Below are 17,426 nucleotides of genomic sequence, written 5' to 3'. Positions count from 1 at the left end.
ACGTTCAATTTAGCCAGCGAGCAGATGACGTAAAACAAATAATAAGTGACAATGCCAATTTCTCAAAATACTTTGAACGACATTTGATACATAAATTGAAAAAAAAAATGTGTGTATATGCCATTAAAACAAAAACAAACAGCACAACTATGGACAAATAACAATGCCAAATCCATCAATAACAGACTTAAACAAAAAACTCAACACAAAATCGTATCAATCCAAAGTGCAATCGAGTATATTTCGAACATAATTAAAGATACCATGAACGACTTACGCAGGGCACTTTATGGATCCGGCAATTACGTATAATTTGGTGAATGCAGAAAACATTTAATGAACGAAGCTGCATGGAGAAATAAAAACCCAGATGAGAAACACGCGATTTTCAACAGTTTTCTGACTCGATCGTATCTTCAACCAAGCAGTACAGGCTTTACTATATCCCGTAATGGAACTCTAAAACTGCGAACTTCACGGCGCAATTCAGGCAAGAAATCCGGTCAGCGAAAACGTCCGAATGCAGAACGAACAACCACAATCAAATTTACAAAATGTTCAAGATATGTTAATGGAGTGACGGTCGAAAGGACGGACAAAATGACGAAAAAACGAATGGAAGAAGGGACTCACGAACGGACGAACAAACGAAAGAAAGAACGAACACGCATGAAAGAACGGAAGGATGAACGAACGAAAAAACGAACGAACGAAGGAACGGGCGGACGGACAAACGAACGAACGAACGCACGGACGAATTGACGGACCGACGAACGAACGAACGCACGGACGAAAAAAAAGAAGGGACGGACGGACGAAGGATTCAAGCCAGAAGTGCCTGTGCCTATTGCATTGTGACTGCTCCCGCCCCTGACCTTGCACTAACTTTGTCGATTTCATTCCCAGCGAAACCTGTGGTACTCTAAAAAGCACTACAGGAAGAGATAGATGAAAGCTCAGCAGGCAGGGGTGTTCCGGAGAAAGTACAACAAAAAGCTGCCATGCCGCAGCTGTAATAGACGAATTCTTCCAACAGATGAGTCCAAACCAGAAGTACCGATGTCCATTGCACCGGCACCATTGGTGCGATTTTTGACTGCTCCCGCCCCTGACCACGCACTGACCTCGTCGATTTTAGTCCCAGCGGAAGCTAACCTGTCGTACTTTACAAAGCACTACAGGAAGAGGAAGCTGGAGGCTGAGCAGGCAGCGGAGGTCCTAAAAAAGTGCCCATCACATAAACAAGATATACAATAATTTTATTTACAAAGATTTATTTAGATTTTGGTAGATTTAGGTAGATTTCGGAAGATTTCGGTAATTCGTATCGCCCGTTAGCCTTAGCCTACATCGACCGTAATGTTCAGTAACCGTGTTGTATTTCTTTCTGTTGGGTGTGATTTTATGCAAGAGCACCTGTCGTTTCCTGTGTTTTTAGCAACTAAGGAGGAAATTCTGAAGAAGGTAAATAATTTATAGGTATTGAAATCATAATGTATATTTGTATTAATCAAAACAAAGTAACTTTTGTAACTTAACCTCACTGTGCCTTTCAAATTTCTGTATATCCGAACTGTCTTCACTTATTAATGTTTACACAGGCCGACAGGGTATGACTAAAATACGAAAACAGTATCCTACCGTAACCCAAATTCGACGACACCTAAATTCGACGATGTTCTATTTTTATCGGTTTAAATTTAAATGGATGATAATTGTCTTGGAATCATTTCAAAGAATTACAGCCGAGTTAAAAATTATTATATTTTGCTATATAAGTTTTTTTATTATTTGCTAAATATTGCTTTATGTATCCCTTATATCGTCGAATTTGGGTCACACCGGGATACTGTTTTCGCGAAAACATGTACCGAAAACAGTTAGAATTCCCAACTTTACAGCGTGATAGTGGCGCTAAACTATGATTTTGATGAATGTTTACAATAGTACGCAAAATGATGCTTTATATTAATTATTTCTTTTTTACCACAAGCATGTTATTACTGTTTTAAATGAAAGCATTATATAATACGAGGACATGATACCGAAAACAGTAACATGTACAGAAAACAGTTAGATTTTCCACCTATACATCGTGATAGTGGCGTTAAACTATGATTTTAATTAATGTTACCAACAGTACGCATTTAAATGATGCTTTATATTAATTATTTCTTTTGTACGATAAGCATGCAGCGATTTTCCTTGTCCAATTGGGAAAAGTACCCGTACCGGTCCAATTGGGAAAAATTGAGTCGTAAAAACCTCAAAATTGGGAAAAATCGAGCCGTGAAATCCTAAAATTGGGAAAATCGCGTCATGAAGTTTGAGTCTTATTGAATACATCATACAGTTCATACTTAATTGAACATACCCATTAAAATAATCATTTGCAGGCATGCCTTAATGACCATTAAGTTATAAAGTTTATATAAATAACAAAATATTATAAAGAACACACCAAATCAATTACTAGATGTTTTAATCTCTTTTAAAGCAATGTCTCTCTTTCATTTTTGTGAAAATTTCAACAATCTTTGATGTTTGATCATCACTCAGTTGCTTGCATCCCTCCCTGCACAGCATCATTAGTGCTGTCAATGTGTCCTGTGATAGATGGTTCCGATTGGTTTTTTGGCATAATATTTGCTATTATGACTCATTTCAAACTACGATAAGGTTACAAACCGACGTAAAACAGTACGCTGGCTGCCTGGTAAAAGAACCGGAAACAGTAACGACTCTATTGATTGAATGCGCTGAATAATAAAACCCGAAATTAATTGAGCGCGTGGTTACACACAACTATACGATTTTCTTTGTTCGCTCGCCGAAAGTTGTTTTTTTACGAAACTTTCGATCGTTTTGAGAAAAAAATCAGATGCTGATTTGGATTTTTTCAGATGCCGATTGGGAATTTGGGAATTTTCGCTCGATTGGGAAAGTACCATTTACCGGTACTTTATAAAGAAGGAGGAAAATTGCTGAGCATGTTGTTACTGTTTTAATTGGAAGCATTATATAATACAAGGACATGATAGCGAAAACAGTAAATTTACCGAAAACAGATTTCCCACCTTTACATTGTAATCAGGGATCATATTTTTTTCGGTTTTGTTGGTCCTAGACTGATTGCGGTCATGAAAGACCGATTGAAAATCCTAAACAGTCGGTCTGATTCTGTTTGCTAAAATTCCAGTGAAAATCAATTAAACAGTGCACATGCTAACACCCCCCTCATGACATTCTTATCTCGATTAGGTGTGATAAACCATTCGCTGAAGTCTCTAAACCAGTCAGGGCCGGTTTATTGCATGTCAGACGAAGAATAAAAAATTTGTGAACAGCGGATTAAAGACGCGTCCGAAATTAACGAGGGTGGTCGAAAATTGTGCACCTTATACACTGAAAGCACGCGCTGTTACTAAACAAAACATGCCGATACATTTTTCACCAGCGTAATAATCCGGTAATATTATTATGAATGAAAGTCGCAGATCTGATCGACAGAACAGCCGAAAGTTATGTTTATGGGCGGAACTTCACATAAGACAGTACACAAGAAAAATAATATACATTGTATAAATCTTTAGTAAAAACCGCATTATAGAATCGAAATAATTATGTACTTTATAGTTTGTTCCGTTAAAAAAATGACTAAGGGAATTTTACTGGTACATTTATTATACCACCTTCATGAATGGCAAAATCAATGGTATATATTTTCACGTAATTTGTCAGAATTTCGGACATACATTTTCGGATACTTTTTCTCCATTTATATCCAGACCGATTGATGTTGCGGGAAAATATGATCCCTGATTGTAATATTTCCGTTAAATCATGATTTTAATATATGAAAACGTTAGAAAGCATTTGAGCAAAAATTCAAATATGTTCAAGACGGTACCTGTAATTAAGTCAATGGTTATATAAAAGAACACATCATCAAAATATATATTTTATTAATGAATATTGGTATTTTTGGTAGAGTAGACAAAATTAAATTAAATGTTTTACATAAAGACATTATGGGAATAAATAACATTTCATAATAAGATGCATATTAATTATGACGTTCGGTATCGGAACGTGTTTAAAAGTTTAAACATGTGCTGATCGCAACAACAATCAAGACAACAGCTTTAAAGTCACATGCCTATAAATAATCCCACCATAAGGAAATTTTTATCACAGCATAAAGAAATACATTTCATGCATAATGTGTCGACAATTAAGGCAACAGCTTGACATCAATTTTTAAAGTTTTCTTTTTGCGGATGGCGTTCTTGACCGCTCTGCTCGTTTTCTTTTTCGTTGGCAGGGTTTTTTAACGGCTGAGGGTGTTTTGATCAGTGTTCATCAGTGGAAACCACTACATTTGGGTGAGACTTCCCGTAGTCACATAAGAATTTTTTTATTTTCCTTTCTCTTTGTTCTTCTGTTAACATCTCCCAATGGTCGATGGACACTTGGTGGTGTTTAAATTGTTCAGTCAATCTGAAATTACCTGTACCTCGCACGGCCCTACATCTCCAGGGCTCCCCCTGGCCCAAAAAAATCTGTAGCCAACATTTTAGCCAAATGGATTTTTGTGTAGCCAAATTTTAGAAACTGTAGCCAAAGTTTTAGCAAAGCATTCGGAACCGTCTAGTCTACGGGGGTGTAAAAGAAGACACTGCAAAACGAAGCTTTAATGTGTTTATTACTATAATCATCGGGGATAATATTTTCCCGCAACATCAAACGGTCTTGATATAAAATGGGGAAAAGGTATCCGAAAATTTATGTCTGAAATCATCATGACAAATTACATTAAAATATATACCGTTGATTTTGCCATTCATGAAGGTGGTATAATAAATGTACAAGTAAAATTCCCTTAGGCATTTTTTTTAAATGGAACATACGAGTTTTCTCAATTGGTTTTATCATTTGCTATTTAATTGTTGTTTCGTGTGCTGTTTTATCAGACTTTTTTTCATCGGTGTCAATATTCTTAAATCTGTGTAAGTCTATACCGATGTTTTAAATCGTTGTCGACTCGATAATAGCTTAAAAACATGCACTGAACCAAACAAAAGTCTGTGCGTAGGTTGGCTACTGACCATAACTCAACCAACTGATTAAGAAATAATTCGTGTACTGTCAAGTTTGTTGTCAAATAACCCACGGCCGATAGTTTAGATGCGTAGGGATTAAATCACGAGTGCGAAGCATTTGATACCACACATCTAATTTTCCGGTCGTGGGTTATTCAACAACAAACTATAAAGTACACGAATTAGTTCGATTCTAACATGGTTTTACCTAAGATTAATACAATTTATATTATTTTTCTTGGGTACTATTTTATGTGAAGTTCTTTCGGCTGTTCTGTCGATCAGATCCGCGACTTTCATTCATGATTATATTACCAGAATATTACGCTGGTGGAAAATGTATCGGCATGTTTTGTTTAGTTACAGCGCGTGCCATTGTGTGACTAAGTTGATATTTCGCTAACGGCTTTTACTCAAGTTGATTGAATTCAGCAGCAATCTTTAATCAGATGTAATTGTTTATTTAAGCCGATAAGATAAACGGTTACACCATTGTTTTGTTTCACAGAGAGTCAGTTTCCTTTGTCTCGATATCTGGTTCTGACAGGTGTTAATGCAGACTGCGTATCAATTTTTTCGGGTCAATAACACAGCGATGTATTAAAGCACAGTCTACAGCTGAAAGAGTTTACTATCTGGGATGGCATTTGTCAAGACAATTATCGTTTGGCGAAAACGTCCGGCGAACGATTTTTTCCTGACAAAAATCGTTCGTCGAACGTTTTCGCCAAACGATTATTTTATTCGCCGAATTTGCTAAATTTTCGCCATTGGTGAATCTGGCGAACAGCAGCGGGAGCCCTGCATCTCTCCATTTTTTCTCCCTCAACGATCTGCTCTACCTTTGCTATGAATTTGCTGAGGTCCATCAACTTCCATTGCGTAGCAGTTTTTAATATGTGATTGGCGGATTCACAATTGTTGTTAGTCCACCCTGTGCTAACCTTTCCTATTAAAGACGGTTTTATAACAAAATCATGTAGTGTCGGTACCAATTTGTTGACAAATTAAGGTAGAAACTGTTTCCCTCGGACATTTTCATCTTTTGATGTTATTAATCTCTTAATTCTTTCAAGTCGTACATTGTTAGTGTCCACATCAACTGCCTTAATCAATCCATTTTCGCCAAAAACAAGTTCATTAATTTCTTTCCGGTCTGAGATTGGGTACCCTACCTTGTCTTCCATGTACCTGTTGGTGTTTTCTTTGAGGTGACGGGTGCACAACACATGTGTAGATCCAGTGAGACACCTACTTATAGCATTTCTTAGGGCTGTTTCTTCGTCTGTCCCTACAGTCAATTTTGATATTTCGGTGTCGGTTAATTCATCTGCTACATCGTGTAAGAAGGAGCTATACACTTTCGTAGTGGAATTTGTATGTATGAACGTTGGTCCAAAGCAGATGGGGGACTCACCAATCGATCTGTTCACAACAGAGATATCTTTATACACCGTCGGTGTTACGTGGAATTCCCGGAGATTGAAGGTTTTTTCAATGCCCAGTACTTGGCCATTGTTTACACAGCAGAATCGCTTTATGTCTCGGATTTGCTGTGAATTGAAAAGTGTAATTACAGGGTGGTTAAATCCATTCAGGTGCTTAATAGTTTGGACAAATGATGATGTTTTTGTAAGTTCTTCTAAGGTTACAATCTGGTCAGCTGCGTTAGAGGGCCAATGGGTGTCTGTCTTATTTAATTGGTATTTCGTATTCCGAAGCTGTTTCTGATTGCGCTGTTTTTCAAAGTCACTGGTTTGCAAATTGTTTTCCTCCCTTTTAACGTCTTTAACTGAGCGGTGCTTCACCTTACTTTTTAAATGCCTCAAAACTCGTGGTTTTGTCCTTATATATTTCACATTTTTGTCTATGTCTTTTACAGAGCCATGGCATTGCCTTTCCAGAAATGATCCTATGTACTCTACTATCGCAATGTTTTTTGCTATTTCAGGCATAATGTTCTCCGTCTTTTCTATCCAAGTCAGCCTTTTCTTAAACTTGGAGGTGTCGCTGTTAGACGCTTTGAGTTGTAAGTAACATCTGTGGATGGAAATTATTTCTGTTTCAGCTGGCTGAGGGTCAAATGGAACATATTCTTTCTTTTTATCAATAAATTTTACGAAGCAGTATTGGCCTTTGTGTCGGTAAACAGTAGTGAGTTTTCCAGATTGTTCGATAAAGGTTGAACATGGAGTTGCACCTTTTACCCATGACCCACAATCGTCCCAGAAATCCGACCTATTTCCGTTGGCTCATTTTCTTATGTTATCTGAATTGTCGACAACAAAGAACATTCCATCTTTCCGACCTGTAGGAATTTCTTGAAGAACCACATGAGGACCTTTTAGAATGGCAAGCGTTTCTTGCAGTTCCATGAATTTAGTAAGTGGGCCTGGGATAAATATTGGCATTTCAGTATCTACACCGTCAAATGACGAAACATCAGTGACCTCTTCTGTTCTCATTGAACTATCAACGTGTAAGATACTGTCAGTTTCATCTGCGCTGTAAGACTCTTCCTGTATGGTGGCCAACCTTATGGCGTCATCGTCATTATCCTCTACATGACTCGACCATACGACCGTTGGTTTTTTTGTAGCTTCGGTTTCTGGTAATCGTCGTCTAAACGTAGGATGTGGGAGCTGTTAACGTCTTTGGGTACTGTGGATAGTCTGGGTTCGCCGGCGTTCAAAGCACCAGGTGGAGACGAAAGACTCCCCTTACCGACCGTTGGTTTTCGTATAGCTACGGTTTCTGGTAACGAAGGGAAATCGTCGTCTAAACGTAGGTTGTGGGAGCTGTTAGCGTCTTTGGATACCGTGGATAGTCTGGGTTCGCCGGCGTTCAAAGCACCAGGTGGAGTTGAAAGACTCCCCTTACAGACCGTTAGTTTTCGTATAGCTTCAGTTTCTGGTAACGAAGGGAAATCGTCGTCGGAATCGAGGATGTATGACTTATCAGCTGAGTTTTCTGGTGCACTGTCAGTCAAATACTGGAGTGGTTGAACTGTAGTTCTTGGTTGTTTTGCATTCACTAGAGGAACAAAATGGTTTCCGGACCAGTACTTCGTCCTTTTCATGTTCTCAGAGTACTTGGCTGGAATGCCCGTGTGTGTGAACATTATGTTCAGGGTTTTCTCGGGGTCGGCGAAGACTGGTCTGATTGTAGTGTTCAGGTTCTTAAAGGCGAAATCATTGGACCCGTTGACGGCAGGTGACAGAAGCTTGATTTTCAAATTCAGGGCATAAGACATCGCCATTACATGATAGGCCGATGACCAAGCATTGAGTCTGGTACAGTAAATGGTGTCTTCCTCAAGAGTCGGACACAGCTTTTCTAGATTCTTAAATGCCCTATGTCTCATAATCTTGTCTTTCGACTTCACCATCTCAAGACTGCATAGATACCGGAGTTCAACGTTTCTGCTCTCGTTGCCACACAGCAAGGTTGAAATTGAATTAAATAAACAGTTTCCATCGCCACTGCTTTTCAAAGCTACTTTATCAGACCAGTGGAACTCGGAAAGATAAGTATTCGCTACCGAATCTTGCGTGTGTTTGGAAAAATCGCTATGCATGGAGGTGTCGACAATTCAATTGCTGGCAACAGGTTCTCTCTCTTAATGCCCGAGTTTAGCTTTTCGATACCGCCTTTTGAGTCACGATGAAGACGACGCAATCCAGATTCATAGTCGAAAGTGCCATCAGAATTACTACGACAAGATATACAGTAGAATTCTAGATTCTGATCATTCCAGCTTTTCTCAAGAGATTTCGTGATGCCCTGGCATTTAAAATGACTCCAGGTATGGCAAACCTAAAAGAATGGAACAAAACACTTCTGAATGCGTGTGTATAATTGAAAGGGATACAAGCACAATAATATGAGTGGCATAATGCATGTGCGGTCTGAACAGGCTAATCTCGGACGACACTTTACGCACATGCATTATGCCCAGTTTTATCAGAACGCGACTCATATAATCGGCTCTACGTTGAAATGCTTTAATACAGAAATTAGCTAGCCGTATCTTTACATATTTTCTGGTCTCGTTTAATAATAATTGTAAACATAATCATTATCAAAACCCTGATCGTTTGTCAAATTGCTTAAATAATTGTATGTCCTCTCAAATCAAAAGATTTCATAACAACAAAATTACAGTCCAAAATTATTAGTGCGAATAAATATAAAATGTACAATTTAAAAAAAAATGAGTAACGTAAGCAAAGGATATAATTCCTACAATACTCAATATCCTTACAAATATTGCTCAAATTTCTATTTTACTATAAAACATCTGGCATTTTACGTTCATTTGCATGTAACATACCGCAATTACTCTTAAGTATTCGGTTAATATTTTTGGTGATTCTTACTTTTCGGACAGTACATTTTAAAGCGCTATTTTAGCAGATTTCTTCCCTATTTTCACTTATCAGTCTGGTGTCACTTCAATCAACCATTTTTATGACCGGATTAAGATAATAATGCAGAAAAATCCCTTAGGGCAATGGCACATAACAGTTGCGTAATTGGATTACAATAACATGTATACCGGTATTAAACAATGGTTTCACACCTGACAGATAACTGTGACAATACACTCCAAAAAACGTAATGAACCCCTATATTTATACAAACAATTGAAAGTGTTTGACAACGACTGACGAACAAGCAATGAATTCATTGGTTGCATATTTTGTTATTTTAAAGTAAAAACTTTCTGTACAATAATAAATGATGTGAAATTATTTTTACTAAAATGCAAATAAATTATAAGTAAATATAGAATGTGAAAGTCTTATAATATTTTATAGTCAAGTACGGATGTCAGTACCGCGCAAAATTCTTTGCTATTGACAATTAATTATTAACGCATGAAAAATAAGTCGTTGTTGAATTACACAATTATAGGAAAAATACGGACCATAAATATTTAAGTATATCTCTTACCTCACACATAATACAGCTATCCGTACATATGAACGAACACACGTTACACTTGTCAATTGCCATTGTAAGTCACTCACACGTTATCACAATAAATTTGAACAGTATTAAGAAGGATTCAATACTGAACTTTCAACTTTTTATACCCAAATTAGTTGGTCTGATTTGAGTAATTCTTTTATGATTGCTTTAATCAATCTACACGAAAAACAACAATGTTTGTTGAAACAATTAAAATTACGATTATGGATATGTGATAACAACAAACAAATTACAGTCCAACCTGCCAATAACGACCACTCGAGGGATTTGGTCGTTGTGGTCTTTGTTCACAGGTGGTCTTTATTCGCAGGGTTGATTGAAACTTTGCAAAATATGCTAGTAGGCTTTTAACAGGTACCGTATGATGTATGTGCTCTATTGTTTAAATGTGTAAATACTAAAGCATGTAAAATGTAAATTTAAAAAAAGGATTGAAATCACAGTTGTGTTTTATATTTACATGTATTATTTCAATTTCCAAACATAAACTAACTAACGAACTAACGTTTGGATGCCATAATGGTTAACTTTAACTGACAATTTTCTTATCTATCATCTATGCGCGTCGTATCACGGAGAAATTTAAGAAAGGAATAAATTTAAATTGTATGTGTACAATTTGCATCGTAATTGTAAAGAAACCGTAAATTTCCTTTATAAGTTGATATAAGCCCCAAACGTTTGGTATTTTCGGCAATTAGTATATAAATAATCGCGAGCCAATAAAATAAAAAAGGCAACTTCTTACATCTTCGTCAAACTGCCAAATGCATAAAAGAAGCAGGTGGCTACCAATTAGCAATGTCTGTAAATAAACAACAAAAAAACAGCTATCGAGTAAACTGTCACTTGCCAATATCTCCATAGCGACCGACCAGTGCACTGGTAAGATGTTTATCACGTGACTATCACAGCATTATGGCGGTCATTGTTTTATTGACAGTTGTGAAATCGTTAATTGTTATGATTGCAGTGGTCGTTGTAAGCCTCTTTCAAGGAATACAAGATTTTTTATTTTGCAAACCGATGACAACGTACAAAGTTTAATAGAAAATCCTTCAAAACATATATTGTCATTGTATTAATAAGTTAGTGTATGCTGTTTTGTCAAATCTAAATTATTTGTTATGAAACGTTATATTATGATAATTAAAATGATTTTGAAAATGGTGGTCGCTGGTCATTGACGTGGTCCTTGTTAGCTATCAAATTCGACTTTGGGAATGTAAAATTGCGGTCGCTGGTCGTTGTTGGCAGGTGGGCGTTATTCGCAGGTACAGAATATAGTGAAATCGTTCCGGGGGAAATCAATGTGGTCGTTATTGAAAACTGGTCGCTATTCACAGGCGGTCGCTCGGGCAGGTTGGACTGTATACCAATCATGTTCTTTAGTTTTTCTCTAATTACAATCCATTAATGATCACAGTTTGATATTTATAGAAAATGCAACACAAAAGAACACACGAACCGCTTCTTTAATCATACATTGCCGACTTTGCAAACTAATATATTAAAGCGATCAATTATAACACCCATTTGGTATGCTGTTTGTGGTTTCTTGAAATAGTAAATTTCATTACAAATGAATAAAATAGTATTGGTTATGTTTTATCGATACCTATTTCTTGCTAACATGTTGAATACATACTGTTTTCGTATATTTGTTCACTGTTTTCGGGCGTACATTTTACTGTTTTCATATATCAAAAAAAGAAAATGAATGTGGATTTTTTTTATTAATATAAATTTTATTAAAAAGTTTTAACATATATGTTGAAATATCTTTAAACTACTATTCTTTTTTAAACCATGCATAGGAAAAAGCGATGTTTTAGTCTTAATATTCACTGTTTTCATATAATAATACACTGTTTTCGTATATCAAAAAAGAAAATGAATGTGGATTTTTTAATTAAAATCATAGTTTAACGCCACTATCACGATGTAAAGGTGGGAAATCTAACTGTTTTCGGTACATGTTACTGTTTTCGGTATTATGTCCTCGTATAATATCATTCTTTCATTTAAAACAGTAACAACATGCTTGTCGTAGAAAAGTAATAATTAATATAAAGCATCATTTTGTGTTCTGTTGATTCATCAAAATCATAGTTTAACGCAAAATCATAGTTTAGCGCCACTATCACGCTGTAAAGTTGGGAATTCTAACTGTTTTCGGTACATGTTACTGTTTTTCGCGAAAACAGTACTGTTTTCGTATTTAAGTCATACCGGTTTACACGCGATGAGCATGTCAGGTGGAACAAATAACTAAATAATGACATGCAGCCTAACATTCGCTATTTTCGCGATACTAAATGAATAATCATTTGCTTAGAAACGCCTGCTTCTAAATCGGATAAATTATTGAATATGCAATCATAATTGACATACTTCATTTCAGAATTTCTTTTATGCAATGAAAAAAAAACGTTTAACTGTTGTCACAACAATAACATAACCACTGTCCATCATTTTTATTTATGATCACATCAGGTATTCCCAAGTTAATTGGTTAGATATTGGTTAATATAGAATCAAACATGAAGTAAGAAAAAGAAGAATCTTATAAGCCATCAAATACAACAATTATTTTAAATCATATTAATAATTACATAAATTGAATAATAGACACATAAAAAATATATATCACAATTATTTACACATGATAACCAAGAACCCACACACATACAAGCACAACACACTTATTAAATAAAGTGAAGAAGTTTTATTGGAAATTGTATTTCAAGATACATTGTTCAGATATTTAGATACCAGAATCAATTGATGCTAGATTGGTCATTGTCGGCATGAGAACGACTTAAATGTACCTAGGGTACTCTTAAGTAAACTTAAATGTACCCTGGCAGTGTTTTTTTCATTCAAAATCATGTCCGGTAATTTGCCCCATTCCCAATAGAAAAAGGTATATATTTTTACCGAATGGGAGCTAAAAATTCCCAAATGGGAGCTAAACATTCCCAATGGAAGGTTCCCCCCCCCCCCACATTTTTTTTTAAATCTCAATATTTTGATCATCTCCCATCCATATTAGTTGAACCTTAGTAAATATAATACTTAAAATACTTGTTTTCTCAATTTTGAAGCATTAAATTTTGTTAGCAAAACAACAACACAAATTTCCTAATTTTAGTCACAGTGCCACAAATTTTCCCAATCGAATGGGACCCAGTGTATAGAAAAAATACACTGCCCTGGTACTGGAAATATACTAAAACATACCCAAGAATTCTAATGCTAAACAGGTTGTTGTCTGCTATTTTTTAGCTCACCTGATTGCTCAGGTGAGCTTTTGTGACCGGTCTTTGTCCGTCGTATGTCTGTCTGTTCGTCCATTAACATTTGCTTGTAAACACTCTGGAGGCCACATTTCTTGTCCCATCTTCATGAAACTTGGTCAGAAGCTTTGTCCCAATGAAATCTCGGCAGAGTTCGAAACTGGGTTGTGCCGGGTCAAAAACTAGGTCACTAGGTCAAAAAAAAAGAAAAAACTTGTAAACACTGTAGAAGTCACATTTCATGCCCAATCTTCATGTAACTTTGTCAAAATGTTTGTCTTAATGATATCTTGGTTGAGTTCAAAAGTGGTTCCGATCCGTTTAAAAACATGGCTGCCAGTGGGCGGGGCAGTTTTCCTTATTTGGCTATAGAGAAACCTTGTAAACACTCTAGAAGTCACAATTTTGGCCCAATCATCATGAAAGTTGGTCAAAACATTGGTTTAATTGATGTCTCAGACGAGTTTGAAAATGGTCGAGATCAGTGAAAAAACATGGCCGCCAGTGGGCGGGGCATTTTTCTCTATATGTATATAGTGGCAGTTTCCCTATTTGGCTATAGAGAAACCTTGTAAACACTCTAGAAGTCACAATGTTTGCCCAATCATCATGAAAGTTGGTCAAAACATTGGTTTTATTGATATCTCGGACGAGTTTGAAAATGGTCGGATCGGTGAAAAAACATGGCCGCAAGTGGGCGGGTCATTTTTCTCTATATGTATATAGTAAAAACATGTGAACACAGTAGAAGTCACATTTTTGGCCCAATTTTCATGAAATTTGCTCAGAACATTTTTTCCTTGATACGAGAGTTTAGTAAAAAAAATGGTTCCGGTCAGTTGAATAACATGGCTGCTGGGAGGGGGGCAGTTTTCTCATTATTTCGAAGAAGAGGGGGTATATTGTTTTGTCCGTCCGTCCACCAGATGGTTTCCAGATGATAACTCAAGAGCGCTTATGCCAAGGATCATGAAACTTCATAGGTACATTGATCATGACTCGCAGATGACCCCTATTGATTTTCAGGTCACTTGGTCAAAGGTCAAGGTAATGATGACCCGAAATAGTAAAATGTTTTCCGGATGATAATTCAAGAACACTTATGCCTCAGATCATGAAACTTCATAGATACATTGATCATGACTCGCAGATGACAACTATTGATTTTCAGTTACTAGGTCAAAGGTCAAGGTCACGGTGACCCAAAGCAGTAAAATGGTTTCCAGATGATAACTCAAGAACGCTTATGCCTAGGATCATGAAACTTCATAGATACATGTACATTGATCATGACTCGCAGATAACCCCTATTGATCTTCAGGTTACTAGGTCAAAGGTCAAGGTCACGATGACCCGAAATAGTAAAATGGTTTCCGGATCAGTGATTTTTTTTGCTAAAAATTACAGCCGATTTTCGGTTGCTTCCCAATGGCAAAAATCAATGTTTTTTCCCAAAAAGCTGACCAAAATTTCCCCAAAAAAGCCCAATTTCCAAACAAAAAAAAACAAAAAATTTTTTTTTTTTTTTTTTTAAGAAAGATGTTTCTTTTGCCTTATTATTTCTTAACTCTAGATATAACATCCTGCAAAATATATAACTTTAATTAAGTTTTCGATACATAATTCCCAAATTTGCAACTTTTATCAATTAAAACAATCCCAATTTTCCCAAAATGGCTAGAAAAACCCCTGAACATGCACTTTTAAACAATTTTAATGTTTTTACTTATAATCATATTTATAATGCTTAGTTTTCCCAATTTCATGGTTTATCGCGCTATTTTTCCCAATTTCATGGTTTATCGCGCTAATTTTCCCAATTCAAATGGCACAGGCTGTAACAAATAAAAGCAAAAAAAATCACTGCAGATGATAACTCAAGAACGCTTAGGCTTAGGATCATGAAACTTCATAGGTACATTGATCATAACTCGTAGATGACCCCTATTGATTTTCAGGTCACTAGGTCAAAGGTCAAGGTCACGATGACCCAAAATAGTAAAATGGTTTCCGGATGATAACTCAAGAAAACTTAGGCCTAGGATCATGAAACTTCATAGGTACATTGATCATGACTCGAAGATGACCCCTATTGATTTTTAGGTCACTAGGTCAAAGGTCACGGTCACGGTGACCTGAAATAGTAAAAAGTTTCTGGATGATAACTCAAGAACGCTTTTGCCTAGGATCATGAAACTTCATAGGTACAATGATCATGACTCGCAGATGACCACTATTGATTTTCAGGTCACTAGGTTAAAGGTCAAGGTCACGGAGACCTGAAATAGTAAAATGGTTTCTGGATGATAACTCAAGAACGCTTATGCCTAGGTTCATGACACTTCATAGGTATATTGATCATGACCCACAGATGACCCCTATTGATTATCAGGTCACTAGATCAAAGGTCAAGGTCACAGTGCCAAAAAACGTAATCACACAATGGCTGTCAAGGTCACGGTGACTCAACTTAGAAAAATGGTTTCCGGATGATAACTCAAGAATGCTTACGCCTAGGATCATGAAACTTCATAGGTACATTGATCATGACTCGCAGATGAAATAATGATGAAACTTGACCAGGATGTTTGTCTGGACAATATCTAGGTCAAGTTTGACATTTGGTAAAGATTGAATGAACCGACTCCTCTCAGGTGAGCGAACTAGGGCCATCTTGGCCCTCTTGTTTAATTTAATAATGTTCATATTTAGGTCAATATTTATGTAAAATAACCTATATTATTTCAACTCAATAGAAATGTCGAGGCAGGTTTTTTTCAAAGACAATTTTGTTTTGTTTTCCATAGTGAGATTTGCGCCATCAGATTTTAGGCGGTATAAAACTTGGGTACAGTCTATATTGGTCGGGTATGTTTTAGTATATTTTCTGTATTCGGGGTACATTTAAGTATTCTAAAGAGTACCCAGGGTACATTTAAGTAGTACCCGAGGCGACAGTGACCAATTGCGCTTAGTTGATATTTGCAGCAAGATATGTTTCCTTGCCATTTTAACAACTTTGTTAACTCTAGACATAAATTTTTATATAGACAAAGTGCTTTCTTAAATAAAATTCTTAGGAAAAGCTTATGTAATTCGTTAATACAATGCCATTTGGATTATGCATCCTCTTCATGGTATTGTGGGCTCTTAAACAGCTCAAGCACAAGCTTCAAATAGTCCAAAATAAATGGTTCGTTTTATTAACAATTCCCATTGTAGAACATCACTTGGTGTATCAAATTTTGAAGATCTTGGTTTTTAGCTCACCTGAGCGATAGCTTGGGTTGAGCTATTGTGATCACTCACCGTCCGGCGTCCGTCTGTCCGTCCGTCTGTCTGTCTGTCTGTCTGTCTGTCTGTCTGTAAACAATTTGTAAACATCTTCTTCTACTAAACCATTGAGCCAATTTCAACTAAATTTCATGTGGAGCATCCCTAGGTCATGGGACAAAAGAATTGTTAAAAAAAATTTGATCACATAACCAAGATGGCCGCCATGACCATATATGGTAAAAACCTTAAAAAATCTTCTTGTCAGAAACCGCTTATCAGATTTTCAAAAAATTTCACAGGGATGACCTTTGAAGGCTCCCCTGAAAAAGATGTTCAAAGAAATTTGATTCGTCAAAAAACATGGCCGCAGGAGCTCGTTGAACTTTGCATGTTAATTCGTTTTTGCCTATTTTGTGAAAACTTTCAAAAATCTTCCACATTTTTTGTCCGATCCTTTCCAAATTTGCACAGTGTCTTTATATCAATGAGGACACGAACCCTACAAAAAATGAGCATTATTGGTCCATGAAGTACAGAATTACCTCCCCTTGAATTGAGAAAATGGTGTTTATGCAATAAAGTCCAAATTTTTCATCCAATTCTTTCCAAACTTGTAAGGATTTAGCATGGTTCAAACAAGGGAAACAACTACGGTTTATGCATGTTCTTTTTATTACAGATTTGCCTCCCTTTAATTCATTCAAAATCTCATTTTACAGCAGAGATTCCAAATCTGACCTGTAAATGAACCCAT

The 17,426-nt window shown here is 36.4% G+C and overlaps 1 protein-coding gene across 2 annotated transcripts in view; it reads left to right on the top strand.

The window, feature by feature from the left end:
* The first annotated feature begins 1,366 nt into the window (after positions 1–1,366).
* The window catches only part of LOC127866121 (inactive rhomboid protein 1-like), a 45,236-nt gene continuing 29,176 nt past the window's right edge, over positions 1,367–17,426 (top strand). For both annotated transcript variants that reach the window (XM_052406526.1, XM_052406525.1), the window contains exon 1: positions 1,367–1,464. The gene's annotated coding sequence lies outside the window, so the exon portion shown is untranslated. The remainder of the gene's footprint in view (positions 1,465–17,426) is intronic.

The sequence above is a fragment of the Dreissena polymorpha genome, chromosome 2 (assembly GCF_020536995.1).
Source record: "Dreissena polymorpha isolate Duluth1 chromosome 2, UMN_Dpol_1.0, whole genome shotgun sequence".
In the NCBI taxonomy this organism is placed as follows: Eukaryota; Metazoa; Mollusca; class Bivalvia; order Myida; family Dreissenidae; genus Dreissena; species Dreissena polymorpha.
The sequence above is the reverse complement of the archived record's forward strand: the minus strand, read 5'-3'. Positions and strand labels throughout refer to the sequence as shown.